At 42.3% G+C, this 16,567-nt stretch overlaps 1 long non-coding RNA gene across 20 annotated transcripts in view; it reads left to right on the forward strand.

Annotated features, from left to right (window-relative positions):
* LOC143835605 (uncharacterized) overlaps nucleotides 1-16,567 on the forward strand; it is a 106,933-nt gene that overhangs the window by 68,628 nt on the left and 21,738 nt on the right. For 6 of the 20 annotated variants that reach the window (XR_013230244.1, XR_013230254.1, XR_013230242.1 and 3 more), the window contains 2 exons: nucleotides 2,615-3,711; nucleotides 11,006-14,473. This is a non-coding gene — a long non-coding RNA (uncharacterized LOC143835605). The remainder of the gene's footprint in view (nucleotides 1-2,614; nucleotides 3,712-11,005; nucleotides 14,474-16,567) is intronic. The other 14 variants (XR_013230246.1, XR_013230257.1, XR_013230259.1 and 11 more) reach the window with 10 other exon arrangements.

Here is a 16,567-nt window from a genome sequence, read left to right on the forward strand (position 1 = left end):
TTCATTTCCTCTTCCCACATCAAAAGTTGAGTCCAAGGGCACCTCAACTTTTGCTGTGCTATTTCAGACCAACATGGCTATCCACTTGAATCTCCCCACAACAGAAACCCTATAAGAGAGGTGGGGCTGAGGGACGTCTGAGAGAACTGTGACTGGCACAAGGTCACCCAGCTGGCTGCATCTGGAGGAGTGGGGAATCAAACCTGCTACTCTGGATTAGAGGCCACTGCTCTTAACCACTATACCAAACAGACATAACCATTGAACATCTACACCACCCTCTGGGAAAGATCATAACCCAGAGGCTAAAGGGGAAAGCTTCAGGTGACATATTTATTGACTCGATCATATACTCAAAACATGTTTGACAGCTGATATTCATTGCTCTTTCCCATTTTTGTGGCACCATATGCTCAGCAGTAACCACATGTCTAAAAATGCAATGCAATTTCTAAGAAAGGTGACATTAAGTTCCTGCTCCAGAGTGTCAGAATTCATCCTGTAAATATACTTAAATGTGAAGCTGCCCCAAATAGTGACAGATATTTCAGAACAAAGCTGAGATAAATGAAAAAGAAGCAGAGTGGGGTGTGTTTTGTTTGTTTTTTTGTGTCCTGCTTTATACTACCTGAAGGAGTCTCAAAGTAGCTTATAATCACTTGCCTTTCCTTTCTCCACAACAGACATCCTGTGAGGTAGGTGAGGCTGAGTGAACTCTGAGAACTGTGACTGACCCAAGGTTATCCAGCTGGCTGCATGTGAAGAAATAGGGAATCAAACATGGTTTTTCTATATTAGAGGCTGCCACTCTTAACCACTGCATCAAGCAAGTGTGCAAAACAGTGAGGCTTTTGTATGCCAAGTAGAACAATCCTGGGAACTCAAAAATAAATCATACCCTACTCAGCACCCTTTTCTTAGCACATAAAACTGATAGGCCTGTGTCTCACCCAACTCCCTATCCTTATGGAACTCCCCCCTGGAAAGGTCTCTGAGCATTGTATCTAGTTCTTGTGTGTGTGTGTTTTTTTTAATCAGCTCTCTGTAGCTATAACAAACCATTCTAATGCTGGATATGTTGCTTCACTAAGCTACTATGCTAGAGTCTTCCTTTTATAATTAAGTAACTTGAGAAATCTGTAGGGATCAATAAACTTTGAGAGCACTTACATAAAACAAGAATATAAAGTGGATAGTCTTGCCATCAGAAGCCAGTAAAAGTCAATTCCTTTATGTGACACCTCTACAAATGGCATTATGTCATTGCATAATATTAGACGGAAACGAAGATTTTTGTGCAAAACCATAAAATGTAATGAGTTTCACATAACCTATTTATATAAACGGAAAGAGAGAGTATGCACATATTTAAAGTGGACTTCCAGCTTTTTGGCATCCTGGAAACTTAAGGAAAGTTGGAAACTAGCTCCAAATAAATATTTCAGAGGGCTGCAATAGATGTTTTCTTCTATGGCAGCATACACCTCAATTGTTTTAACAGTTCAAAAATAGGCAAACCACTTATATATATAAATCTATGTGTATAATTGTTGCCATACCAAATACATGAAGTTAAAATGTACTTGTAGATTTTTTAACACAATGAGACTAAGTATTTTGGGGGCTTGCTGTTTTGCTTCTCTGAAATGTATTTCATTTATTTATTTATCTATCTATTTATGTTTAGGCTTCCATACTGTATGCTCTCAGTGAAAACTGCCTCGTGGCAGTTTATAGAAAAAGAAAGAAGTCACAAAATAACCAATAAAACTTATGGTAAAACCCCTTAAAAACACCCCAACCACAGAAGATGGCAGTATCTAACTGGTTAAAATAGAACCCATCTAACGCCTTGGGAATCAAACTTGGTGTAGATGCTTAAAATAGCTTGTAGTTAGAATGGTAAATATAGGCCCCCAGCACAGTCTACTACCATGTAGAAGCGAGGAGGACTAGGGGCAAGGGGAAGACCCGATCACATAACCCAGGGGCCCTACCCAACCTCAACCAAATGCCTGGCGGAAGAGCTCTGTTTTGCAGGCCCTGTGGAACTCAAAGAGTCCCAACGAGGCCAGCTCATCCGGGAGCTCATTCCATCAAGCAGGAGCCAGGACCAAAAAGGCCCTTTAAATGCACTTAGATTGCTGCATTGGAAGAAGCTGAATGCTACTAACTTAACCTGACCTCAATAGCCCAGGCAAGCCCAATCTTGTCAGATCTCGGAAATTAAGCAGAGTCTGCCCTGGCTAGCACTTGTAAGGGCAACCTCTGTTTTCTGCCATGGTGACACTAGGGCTCCCACTGTTTGTTGTGGGCCCTACCCATCAGGCAGGCCACACCCTGGACCTCATTTTCAACATGGATTTGAATGTGGATCTGGTCATGGGAAATGCCATGCCATGCCATGGTCAGACACTATGCCCTGAAGGCTCAGCTATGGCTACCACTCCCTCCTCAGTTGGGCACCAAGTGGATTTCAGTTCACCTGCAGAGACATATGGACCCAATGCCTCCTGGCACCTCTCTAAATTGTCTGGTCAGCAATTGGTATAGCAGAATGCTGACCGCCATTGATGAAATAGCTCCCTGATGTCCTCTCTACCTCTGTCTCAAGCGGGCCCCTTGGAACCAAGGAACTCCACAAGAAGAAACTGGAACTGAGAAACTGAGATGACTAGAGCGAATGTGGAGAAAGACTCATGACGAAGCCTTTAGAACATCTTATAGAATGCGGATGAAAGCCTATGAGATGGCAGTGAAGTCAGTGAAATGCAACTTATGCTCAGCTCTCTTCTGCCATTTCCAGCAGCAGATGTGGAGGATGAGATGCATGAAAAGGTGGCAAACAAAGGCAAGCTAGTGAAAAGGTGAGGAGGTACAATTAAATCTACAACTTTGCTATTGAGCTGGTGTAACACTGGTCCATTCCGCACAACTTCAATGTTGCAAAAGGCTTGCAAATTGTAAACGCTACTAATTTGCAGTTACGCATGACGTTGCACACAATCTGCTACACTCCTGAAACAGTCCCGCAAAGAGTGATTCGTTGTAGGGAAATCCAGAAAAGTGGATTCACCCTCCAAAAAGTGCTACACTCTTGCAAACAATCTGCAACACTAGCGAAAAAGACCTGTGCATTCCCATTGTTGCGGTTCCAGCAAAGTCCCTCCCCCTGGCTCTCTCCTCCGAACTTCCGGCGAAGCGATCGTCATTTTTTTTTTCTCGGAGCGAGCAGAAAGCAATGAACCGGCAAGCCTTCATTCACCCAGCGAGACTTCTCCGGCTACAGTCCCTACACAGAAGTGCTTTAAAGCTCCCCTAAGTCCCCAAGCGCAACACAGCCCCGTTTGCAAGTTCCCTTTATTTTCAGCCAAAAATCGCACCCATGCAGGGGGGAGGGGGTTCACTCAGGGGAGCGTGGTAACGATGAATCGCCAGCTCACATAACAGGTGCCAGCTAGATGGGTCTCTACATTAGGAGGAATCAAGGCATATTTGTTGCATGTGTTTTTCTTTTTTTTTTAAACCTGTTCTTAAAGGGAAATGGGCTTTTCAGGAGCATGATAACAGCCGCCCATTGGCTGTTCGTTTGATTGACGGCCAGGGGCAGGACAAAGCGCAGAAAAAAATGCTTCCTGGATAGCGATTTTTGCGAGACTGAAAACCTGTGGGAAACGATTGAAACGCTACTGGATTCCACTACAAAGGCAGGTATGAGTAACGCCGAGATTGCACTATTAAAAATAGCATTTCCGCTTTCAGGAACCAATTGGCAACACTGGTCCTTGTGTGGAATGGGCCACTATTTTTACTGCTGTGCGGAAATGCCCTTATTTGTGACATGCCTTGGGTGGCTCTATGAGTAAGGTCCTTGACTGGAGATTATAATTTTGTGAATTTGAGTCTTGATGTGGGTCTTATTTTTTTCCCCACACAGGAGTTTTTACTTTTTACTTTTGAAAAACTCGTGTTTTTAAAATGGTCCACACACATTCACCCCCACTTGTGTAAAGCACATGTTGACAGGGAGAAGGGAGGCAGAAGCAGATAGAGGCCAGGACAGATTCATCTTTACCCTGGGCTGCATTGATGTTTTTTGTGTTTTTTAAAGAGTCAGGAATACTATGAGAACCTCTGTGAGCTTTTTGATATATCTGGGACTGAAAGGTGTGAATGAATCCAGTGATAATAAAACCACAGCCTTCAGCTGGTACTTTGATGTAGCTTCTGCCAATTTTGTCTCACTTGTCCTTCTCTCACCTGTTGAGATGCAAAGCATCTACAGGTGGTTGCCTAGGATGGGATGCTTCCACTTCAGGTACTATCTTGCAAGATATTTTTATTACCATCAGTACAAGGAAATGGTGATGGAGAGCTTTGTTCATCAACAAAGGCATGGTATGTTCTAACCCACTCCTCATGTGATTCTGCTGAATACTGCACATGTTTCCCTTCTGACACCATAGTACACAAAGATCTTTGCAATGCCTTCATTAAACCATATACAAAATTCCAATCTTCTGGTACATAAGCAGATGTGCAGAAACCACAGAAGTCACACTGTATTGCCAGTCTAAATTTTGGAGTAGAATATTTGCTATATTAACTTCAAAGTATCTTCAAGGTTTAATGTCTATCATTATCAAAATTAAAATGGAACCAGTCTCAATGGAGAGACTTGATCAGGACATGTTTGTTTTCTAGTATGTAATGTTTCTTATATTTCTTACGTTTCAAAATTACAAAATATTATGCAACCTTTTAACCTGATTCAATCAATTAAATGCTCTTTTTGGTTTGAAAATTAAAAGAGTAGGGATTCCACTTAAAAATCTGTGTTAAAACTAAATGGCAGGGGTTTAATGGCTGTAATCTGCTGAATCACATGGAAAGGCACTTCATGCAGATTTACTAATAAAAGCCACCTGGGTGTTCTATTTTTTTAAATCAAGTGCATTATTATTAAATCTATTAATTAGCCCTTTGCTTGACATGCAGAAAATGGACAAGCTACTAGTCTTGTTGCAGAGGACACAGGTATCTATATCACAGTCATTTTGTTCAGGGAAAACTGGGCAGGAATATGTAAAGACTAATTGCTCTTGGCTCAGTTTAGGATTCCTGGCTCATGCCCTAAATAAGCCAGTGATAAAAATTCCACAGTCAGACATGGTTGTGGTGATATAACATGGATGAGCCAATTGTATACTGATTCTGTACCTCAAAGTCTGGTGTTGGTGTCAGTATTTTGTTTGCTTCCTATTTAAAAATTCTCAAACACTTACCCTGGTGGCATCTAATTGTCTTGAACCTCCTCTTGGCATAAAACCAGCTTCTGGCTAACTAGCAAGAACAAGCTGAGACACCTGGGTGTCAGCTATGAACATCAGGGTGTGCTACAGTGGATCCATCTGCATCTCTTGGCATATGCCAGCTCTTTTTCTGTATGACTGGTTAAGAAGCAGAATCCAAGAGATATGAAAGAGTGAGGCTTGTCTAAAAGACACAGAAAAACACTGTTTTGGAAGAAGTGCTAATAGATTAGGAAGACCTGTGTACATGTCCCCTACTGCTATCTTTTATGTATATATACTAGGGGCAAAGCCCGTTGTATTCCTGAATACAACTAACCCACGCTAGCAGGTTAGTGGAGGGGGAGAGAGAGGAAGACAGGGGAAAAGAAAGAGAGAGAGACAGAGAGAAAGAAAGACAGGGGAAAAGGCAGGCAGGCAGGCAGGCAGGCAGGAAGGAAGGAAGGAGGGAAGGAAGGAAGGAAGGAAGGAAGGAAGGGCAGACCCCCCCCCTTTTGGGATTTCCTGTCATTTCGCAATAGCACTGTGGGTGAGATGACACCATAGCAAAATGAGAGGAAAGGGGGGAAGGCTCCATCCCCCCTCCCCCATGGCTTCTCCGGAGAGAGCCCCTTCCCGGCAGAAAGCAATGCGGGCAGAGAGCCTCTGGCCGGATGGGTGGGCAGATTAATGAATGGCTGTATGTAATCTGGCTGTTTAAAAGGTCTTAGTTCTGGAGGGAACAGTCCTATCTATTATGTGCATAACTCACTATACAAATCTGTTGACTTAGTGTTATGATTGCCATCCCTTGTGTGTGTTTGTGACTAGTGAACAAAAGGAAGAGTTCAGTTCTGAAAAGTCTTCATGTGCAGTGATCCAGGATTGTATCCCTATTGAACTTCAAAGCTGTCAGGAGTCTGGGTGGATCTCAGAGTTCAACACTCAAAATTCTGAGGAGTCCTTGGGAGAGTATGAGACCTTAATGTAGATGGGTGGGAGAAAAAAATCAACCCCTCACAGTCTTCTGGTTCAGGCAAGGATGAAAGCCCACAACAACACATGAGAGTAGCCTGTTCCAAGTAGTATTGTTAAGACTTCTTGGAAATGAATAGAAATCACATGGAGATATACAGGAGTGTTAAGTCTTTCTAAATTTGTGCCAGGTGGTTGTAATTTATTGAACATAGGGTTTTTTTTGTAATAGTGCTCCTGTCAAGAAAAAGATTGGCACAAGAGAAATGGAAGCAGCTAAATCTCTGGGGGTCTTCTTTGGCGAAAACCTTCTATTGAGTCCTCCTGTGACTTATGCTCATAACTGCTGAAGAAAACAGGGATGCCATCTGTAAACTGTGATTCATAAACACTCTGTCAATCTGCCATGTTACCCTGACATCATAAAATAATAAGGAGTAGTATTGTCATAAAGAGGGGAGATTTGCAATCACCAATTAAATGCATCTAATTTATTTCAGTTACAGCTGAGGCTTTATTTATTAGAAAACAGCTGCATTTATTACAGAGATTTTTTTAAAAAAAATTCAACATAGAGACAACTGGCATTTTTGATAATCTATTAATCCTAAATAATCATGTGGATATTTCATGTACTTTTGTGGGCCAGGGTACAGAAAATTTTAAAGGAAACGCTACAACATTACAAGGAATGAGATAGGAAGGTTTAGGGGTTGGTCTTTGTTTTCAAAAAGATATAGTGATATAGGCCTACAAAACTATACTCTTATTTCTACTCCTACAAAAGTACCTATAAAAATAGGAGCTCTTGGATGCCATGTCCCTTGATTTTTCAAGTACTGCTTCTTTGCAGGGTTAGAACATTTATCTCGGTATTTCTTCCCTTTGCTCCCACCCCGTAATGCAGCCTTGTTTCCCAGCAAGGCTAAGATCTGCTAATTGGTTGTCAAAGTGTGATTACTATTTACAAAAAACTGGGTTTACAGTTTATAATTGGAGCAGGAACCCCACTCCATCTTCCAGCCGACCCAAACACCAGTTGAGTGTGATTAATTACATTTCAAGAGTTTAAGGATTGTGTGTGTGAGGCAATTCTCTCTACTCTTTACTTTCTGTGGTTAATGAGACAAATAATATGTGCAATCAAGTGAAAATTAAGGCACAGTTTTAACAGCTGGGGGAAGGGTGAGTAGGAAGAGCCCATTTTTAGTTCTTTCTGGTGGGATCCCAAAGCCAACATTAGGTCAACAAGCCTTTTTTGTTGCTAATATCTTTCCTTCCTCACTGACAATTTTCTTTCAAGATATCTCCCCCTTTTAATCAATCTGCTTTGGGGGCAGCACCACACTTCCCTTTCAGTTCATAATCTCTTTTTAGCATTGCCATTCTCCTCCTTAGTAGTTTCCCAATACAAGTTCCTTTTCCCAACTGTCTGTTCAGTGTAGTTCGTCCTTCTTTGCATTCCCTCCTCCCAGCAAATCACTTGCACACATAGTAATATTGCATTCAGCTTTTCACACCCACAGTGTTGGGAACAGATTTGTATATATTTTTCAGCTCTAGCTAACACAGAGTCAAACAAGGGAAATCCAATCTAAATAAAACCCCAGGAAACAGTCTGTAAACAAGGGGTTTCAGCCTGCAGATGTCCACGCTTTACCAGCCGTCTCCTCTTCTTCTATACTGGGCAATTTGATCCTTGTATTTATATGGCAAGAGACATCAGAGGGCACAGTCATCAGAGACAGAAGTACACAAGCATTCCTTCCAGCACGGAGCTCTTGCTAAACACTGGGGAACCAAAGCTGCCTCTGCCACGTATGCAGCACAGGGAGTCACTTGCCTGCAGTGGTGCAATTCAGGAGGCGACTGCCAGACTGTTCTTTTCCGGCAGTCTTCCCTACACTGCATGAGAATTAGAACCCTTCTTTGCCTGATACATAGTCTTGGGCTTTCCAGAACCTACAGTGTCAGAAATTGCTTCCACTCCAGGATGTCTCCCACAACCATCACGGCTCCCAATTCTGTGCTGCATCTTAGTATGTCAGCTGTCTTTATAGGGAGGGCTGTGAAATGTGAAGAGGAGGGAGTATAGACATTAGACACAGGGAACCTGCTCCTCAGATCCACTGCAGGTTTAGCCCTAGACTTTATATATGACTCCAGGGATATGGTGTAGATCTGGTAGCCATGCAGGTGAATAACTTCCCTTTATTACTGACTAGGATGTAGGGAAAACCTGACTTTCTCATCACTGTTAACTTGGTGAAAAATGTTCAATAGTACAACAAATATTTACTGTAAAAAATCAAATATTTGCTGAGGTTCTAAACCAGTGGCAAATGTGAAGATATTACATCCACTTTTTAAGAATACCAGTGTGTGAAAACAACATTGTTTGACTTAGCTCTGCAAGACAATGTGTAAATATTTTTTTCTTATTCATGGGTAGTTAAATGCATTTTTCCCTACTCAGCACAATTCTAAACTAAGTTATACCCATTTAAGACCATTTTCATTAGTACCTAGAATACTGCTTAGAATTGCACTGTACATTTCCCTCCATCTGTAAGTATTTAGGTGCTATCTTATTATGGTACTAGATCTAAAGCCCATTTTAATCTGAAATAAAATGGGCGCTAGATGGACGCGGCCTCCTGCCCCCGACTCCCAAAGGCTTCCGCAGCTGTGGGGCCGCAGAAGTCTTTATCCTCCTCCCCCCTCCGGCCGGCATAAGGGTACAGTGGGGCCGGGGCTGCGGGGAAGCGGCCTACCTGTATTGATGGGCGGCAGCGGGGCAGTCACGGCGGTAGCGGCTCGGCTGGGGGCGGCGGTGGCGGCCATTTTGGGCGGCTGGCTCGCTGGCAGCGGCGGCGGCTGGCTGGCAGGCTGCGGCAGCGTCCATTTTCGGCGGCGCCTGGCTGGCAGCGGCTGCGGCGGCCATTTTCTGCCATTTTCGGCGGCGGCTGGCTGTCGGCAGTGGCGGCTGCCGGCTGTCGGCGGCGGCGGCCATTTTGCGAGGGAAGAACGGACGGGAGTCCCCGGCAGCCGCGTCAGGCCGCCGGGCAGGGAGCACCCACCAGCCGTGCTATGCGCAGCTGGCGGGTGCTCCGGCTCCCCATTGCCTGCTTGGGCCGGGATGGACACTTGGAGGGGCCAATCAGGAGCCGCTTCGCGGCTCCTGATTGGCCCCTCCGAGTTTTTATCCCGGACAGGGCCCACCCGAACTCCTCCCACAGTGCCCTTACTCCTTTATACAGTCCGTGGCGCTCTGCGCCACGGGGCTGTTTAAAGATAGTGGTTAAGAGCAGTAGCTTCTAATCTGGTGAGCTAGGTTTGATTCCCCAATCCTCCACATGCAACCAGTTGGGTGATCTTGGGCTAGTCACAGCCCTAATAACGGTGTTCTGACTGAGCAGTCCTGTCAGAACTCTCTCAGCTTCACCTAGTCTGTAATGAGGAAAGGAAGGGAAGGTGATTGTAAGATGATTTGAGACTCCTTAAGGCAGTGAAAAGCATGGTATAAAATCAACTCTTCTCTCCCTTCCTAGTTTGTATTATATCAACAACAATACAGTCACAGTTCATGGGTTAGTCAACTACCTTCAGAGCTTAATTTCAAATTCAAATGAGAACCTTTGATTCCCATCATTATCACTGGCACAGATAAATACTTGTTTCAGTTCAACAAAGGAAATCTGTCCTGAGAAAAATGAGGTTTGTCAGTTTTTTTTTAAGTTGGTTTTTATTTGCCACTCTTCTCTACCTGAAGGAGTTTCAAAGCGGCTTACAATCGCTTTCCTTTTCCTCTCCCCACAACAGGCACCCTGTGAAGGAGGTGAGGCTGAGAGAGCCCTGATATCACTGCTCGGTCAGAACAGTTTTATCAGTGCTGTGGCTAGCCCAAGGTCACCCAGCTGGCTGCATGTGGAGGAATGGGGCAAACCTGGCTTGCCAGATTAGAAGTCAGCACTCCTAACCACTACACCAAGCTGGTGCTGAGCCCCTGGTCTGTTCAAGTTACCTAATGAATCGAGCCAAATTATTCTGTAATTTTGAAACGTAAAAAGAAGATACTGCAATAAAGCTGGTAAAACCAGATTACCCTTGGCAAGGTTACAGCATCATATAACCCCTTTAGCTTAAAATGCCATGCTGCGCTTAGTACATTAGGGCATTTTATCTATTAACCTAATCATTTCTGGTACAAAAATGGGTCACCTTCAGTTAAGACTCAGTTTAGATTCATTGTGGTGATGGCGTGAATGCATGCTCAGATCACATGTGTGCCTGTGCCTGTGTGCTAAATGGCTTAGTTGGATGTGTCTATGTGTGCAGTTAAATATGCCCACATGCTTGCCTTTGTGCACAGTCCCTAAGGGGGAATACTTATGCTGAAATACATCTTCTTTTGTGAAAATAGAGCTTAAAATAAAACTTAACATAAATTCTGGCTATTAACACAGGGATTTCAAAAGCCAGGGGTTATCAAATGAATTGTTTCACAGCCTGATTTGACACAAATAATCTTTGTTAATCCCTGTGATATGTGCCATCACTGCTTCTTCCTCATCTCTGCTCAGTGAGCTGCTTTCCTCCTCCTGGCCCTTCCTGCCCAAACTGATTCCCTCTGTGGAATACCAATGAACTGATCAGCCACCTACACACACTCACACAGCTTTCTTTCTCTTCTTATATGTGATTTTTTATATATCTCCCCTCCTCCCTTTTTATTTTAGGTGACATTGTTCTATTCACCAAACCTGTAACTTTAACAGAGGGTGACAGGGTGACCTTGACAACAGATGTTCTTATGGCAACAGATGGCATTGGAAACCCGAGAAGCTGCTGTATGCCATTTCTGTGCCACCTGTGCATGGTCAGATTGAGTACATCAATTATCCCGGCATGCCCATTTTCCGCTACTGCCAGTTGGATGTTGTGGCCCAGAAGATTTGCTACATTCATGACAATAGCCATGAGGCCAGTAAGGATTCATTCAGGTGAGAAGGCCTCCCCTTTTTAACTCCCTCCCCCCTCTGCAATATGTGGGAAAACCTTTCAGGAAAGCTCAGTGTTACTCACCTTTCTGTGATGTTTGCTGTCTATGCAGTCATTACAGCACTGAAGTGACTGGCATAAAAATACAGAAGACACAATTTGGGTATCCTCTCATGAATACAGTAAGTACCAGCAGTTGATTAACTATAATGTTTTAAGTACTACAGCCAACGCTCTGGGAGCTAAGTACACAAAATACTGAGGGATATAATTGCTGCATTTGTAATAAATTAGCATTTTAACTCAGATCAATACATTCCATTGGAAGGTTTCTGTTTCCCCTGACCACCTATATATCAGGGGGCAGGGAAGGGATGCTGCTAATATTGTTACTCTACATTTGAAATGGTAGTTGCTCCCCTGGGTAATTTTTTTCCAGTTAAGAGGGCAAAAAATCCACAATATTGTCTGAAATCATTGATAGAAGTTAATCCAGATGGTGGTGTCATTTCAAAAGAAAAGCATATGTTGGCTATTATAGTACTTAAATGTAATGGTTTTATATATCTCAAGTGAGCAGAGGAGAGAAAAAATGATATTCTCCTCTCTACCTCTTTTATGCAGAAAAATAAAAAGTTTCTTCCCTTTTTACTGATATACCAATAGATGTGGCAAATATTGAATAATGAAATAATAGCTCCTTAATACCATTTTTCTGAAGAAAAAAAAATCTTGTTGCTTAAATCAACTACAGTACAGTGACATAAGGCCAAGCTGCACAGGATGCTGAAGTTCTGTGTTTAAAATTCTGGGTGCATAATTTGCCCCCCCCAAAAAAATACAAAATAATGTGTGTTTTTGTGTTGGAGGGTGATCTGGATCAGAGCTGTGATGCTTGGAAAGGGAAAGTTGACCTTTCAGATCAGAAGTGCCCTACCTTTGTTCTTTAATTAGGTGGTCTTAAGTTTAAAATATTTTACCGAATTCTCTAAACATTCAGTGAGGCTTACAAATCAATAAAATTAAACAAAAAACATATTACAAAAATATATCATAAATATTGTTCTAAATGATCCTTTTCCAACCAAAATCCAAGGGGGGAAATATTTCCTGGATTTTTGTTCACAAATTAGCTATCAAAATCCCCTGAAACTGAACTGCTTTTCATTATCCACAAAGTTGACAGGATATACCACCTGAGCTAGGTCACTGCACTGAAAACACCATAGATCTTGGAAGGTAGCCAAACCTCATAATACATGGGGGTTTCTAGAAGCAATAGATAGAATTGTTAAGTGGATCTTGAAGCTCTAGTGGGAGGGGAGAGGGGAAGACAGGCATAATATGACTGCAATAATAGATGCAATTGAATTTGTGAACAAGAAAAAACAAGCAGCATTTTAATTTTTGGATGCAGAGAAAGCATTTGACAATTTAACATGGCCTTTTAAACTGAATATACTTCAATATTTTAACTGTGGCCTAAATTCTGGAGCTGGATGCAAGGTGTATATTCAAACCAACAAGCAAAGATTTTAATAAATGGGAAATCTCCATAGAAAATCTCCATAGATCAGGGCCCTGCCCAAACTCCCACAGTTCTGCAGGGCCTGCAAAAGGGAGCTCCTCCACCAGACATTTGCCTAAGACTGACTACAGGTCTCCCCTCAGACATCCCCTCCATGGCCTGGACTAATCTGACCTCTCTAGGGGGTTTAGCTACGTTTCTGTTCTTGTTATGTTGTTATTGTTGGGATTATTGAAGTTGTGTTGTTTAGAACCACTGTTGGATTGTTATTGTTGTATATTGACTATGTTGTATGTTGACTCGTTCAAGGTATCCCCCTGTGATGTTGTATGTAAACCGCCCTGAGCCATATGGAAGTGCGGTATAGAAATCAAATATAAATAAACAAACAAACAAACAAATAAATAAATAAATAAAAAGGATCATAGCAGTCAGCTCTACTACTTATTCTAATGTTAGGGACTTTAGTGACAAGGATCAGACAAAAGGATTAAAAGAATAAATGTGGATGATATAGAATTTAAAATGAAAAGCTGTGCAGACAATGCTGTTCTAACAGTCATAAATCCCCCCAAATCACTATAGTATATAATAGAAAGAATTTGGATTATTCTCAGAAGACAAAATCAATTTTTAAAAACAAAACTGAAAGCAAAAGTTTTAACTCAACAAAAGAAGGTATCAGAATTTGGAATGCAAAGTAACTAATGACCCAATTAAATATTTGGGAATGAATGTTAACTGGGCAAAACTGATTTTGTTTTAAAAAACATTACCAGAAGATTTGGAAAATGATACAGACATATCTAGATTGGGGGGGAAGCCTATAATGATAAATACATGAGAAATTGAATGTCAGAGAGAGAAAAAATCAAGTCTTGGCAAGATATTAAAGATAAAGGAATAAATATTCAACAGTTGCCATATTATCAATCAGTTTCAAGACTAAAGAAGATCATTAACAAGGAAGGTGGACTTCTAAAACTGAGTTCCAACAGTTGATTACAAAACAAGAATCTACTGACAAGGATTCTTGTCCCTTTTGTGGAACATCTACATATGGGGCGAGAATTCTTGTCCCCTGCACACTCCCCCCCCTCTCAAACAGATACACCCAGACTCTCTCCCTCCCCCCCCCCAATCCCACTCCCCTTCCTGCCTTACCTTTGGGGCTTCTGGGCGCTCCTAGCACTGAGGCCCGATTGCAGCCACTGCCAGTCTCCTGAGGCTGGCCCTGCTCTCCAGAGGGCAGGAGCAGCCTTGAAAGACTGGTGGCCCTGGCGCCCGATCAGTGAGGCCCAGGACTGTTCATTGTTCTGGCACCAGTGCCACTACCGAGTGTCTTCTGAGGCCACTCCTGCTCTCTGGAGGGCAGGAGTGGCCTTGAAAGACTGGTGCCAGAGCAACAAGCAACAAGCAGGCCTCAGTGCTGGGCCTTGCTGCTATAGCGCTACCACCGCAGCTGCAGCCCATCTACTGGGGCACTCTCTATGGTGGGACAATGGACATCATTTATTATTTCTATTATAGGGACCGTGGCAGTAGATGTTCCACATCAAAAAGATCATTTACTACGGTGGATCTACACTACTCCAGATAGGAACAGAAGAAGTGAAAACATGTATAATCAAATGAATGCAAAAAGCAAACACCAGCCAATCAGGAATTAGGAAAAATGGTACAAAATATCATCATCATCATGATCATCATCATCATTAATTAGACCTATATCCCACCGCTTTCCAGAGACTCATGGTGGCTTACAACATAAAACCCTCATAAAATCGCCACACAAAACCCATGTCCCAACGATTGGTGGCCTAAAATCCACCCCTCAAGCAGACTTCCTAGAGGTGGGGGGGGAGTGTAGATATAAGGTGTATGATGGTAAAGGTAAAGGTAAAGGTATCCCCTGTGCAAGTACCGAGTCATGTCTGACCCTTGGGGTGACGCCGTCCAGCGTTTTCTTGGCAGACTCAATACGGGGTGGTTTGCCAGTGCCTTCCCCAGTCATTACCGTTTACCCCCCAGCAAGTAAGCTGGGTACTCATTTTACCGACCTTGGAAGGATGGAAGGCTGAGTCAACCTTGAGCAGGCTGCTGGGATCAAACTCCCAGCCTCATGGGCAGAGCTTTCAGTCTGCATGTCTGCTGCCTTACCACTCTGCACCACAAGAGGCTCTATGAGGTATAATGGTATATAACCCCAAAGGATTTCGAGAAAGTAGATAGAAACTACAAAGGAAAAAAACTGGACATAACACAAATGTTATCAAATGTTTTTCACATGTTATCTTGTTAAAAAGCTGAAAATATTGGAAAGAAATACCTACAAAATGCAGAACATATTAAAATTTAAATTTCTTATGGAAGCTAAGAATAATATTAGGTATGCTGCCTAATGGTGTAGTGGTTAGGTGTAGTGGCTAGGTTTGATTCCCCGCTCCCCCAAATGCAACCAGCTGGGTGACCTTGGGCTCACCACAGCACTGATAAAGCTGTTCTAACCAAGGTGTAATATCAGAGCTCTCTCAGCCCCATCTATTTCACAGGGTGTCAATTGTAGGGAGAGGAAAGGGAAGGCTATTGTAAAGCCACTTTGAGACTCTTTCTGGTATAGAATAGCAGCATATAAGAACCAACTCTTCTCCTTCTAATGAACTTAGACAGATTGTGAGTGGGTAGGCAGGAAGGGATGTTTGTCTCTTATGATCCTTCCTTGCATACCTAGGGAATTGTTGGTTGCCACTGTGGAGTGGTAGATGAATTTCTTCCAGGCCAGGCTGGATTCTGGAGATTTGGGGGGGGGATCATTTGGGCATGAAATTGAGGTCACTGTGGTTAGGGGGGTAGTTGTGAATTCCTGCATTGTGCAGGGGGTTGGATGATTCTTCTTCTAATAAATTGGCCAAAATTCTGGAAGATGTCCCTCGATGGCGACGTGTGTCCCCCCCCCCCCGGGCCTCAGTAAAATTGTCAAGCATTGACCAGTCCCCGGTGATTGGAGACCACTGAATACACACAAAAGTTTGGAGACCACTGAATACACACACATACATAATTTTGATATGCAACCTTTTTTCATTTTTGTATTCCCTTCATATCTTTATTTTGTTTTCTAAAAGCCTATAATATATATATATATATATATATATATATATATATATATATATATATATATATATATATATATATATATATATATATATATATATATATATATATATATATATATATATATATATATATATATATTTAAAATGAGAAAATGTATTTTTTCCTTACTGAGGTCTAAATGTAGGTGGGGGTATATTGGATAAACAGTGAAGTATGGGAAGAATTGGCTTGCTTCTTCCCCAGCACCATGGCCTGTTTCCACCCTGTCTTACACAAGTTCCCACTCTAGTGACAAACCTCCAGCATCCTGCGTAGCTTGGCCTTTAATTTAGATTTCACTTAGCTATCATCCACTTCAAGCTGCTTTGCTCTATTTCACATGATCAAGGACTAAATTCACTTTATGTACAAATGCATTCATTAGTTCCCTGAAGTCATCTTTATTTTTTATGAAAAAGCTTCACAAACGGATGTTTAGGAGTAAAGAAACAGCATGGGGCGAGATGTGTAACACTTTCTCTTTCAAGCATACAATTGAAACCTTGGGTAGGAAACAGTTGCCGGGGAGGGATTCAAAGTGGACTAGTATCCTGTTCCCCACTATAACCTTTCTCCTTTTCAGTCCCCCAAAGCTTGTATTCTAAAAATGATGTTA

Source organism: Paroedura picta, chromosome 4 (genome assembly GCF_049243985.1).
Source record: "Paroedura picta isolate Pp20150507F chromosome 4, Ppicta_v3.0, whole genome shotgun sequence".
Lineage (NCBI taxonomy): Eukaryota > Metazoa > Chordata > Lepidosauria > Squamata > Gekkonidae > Paroedura > Paroedura picta.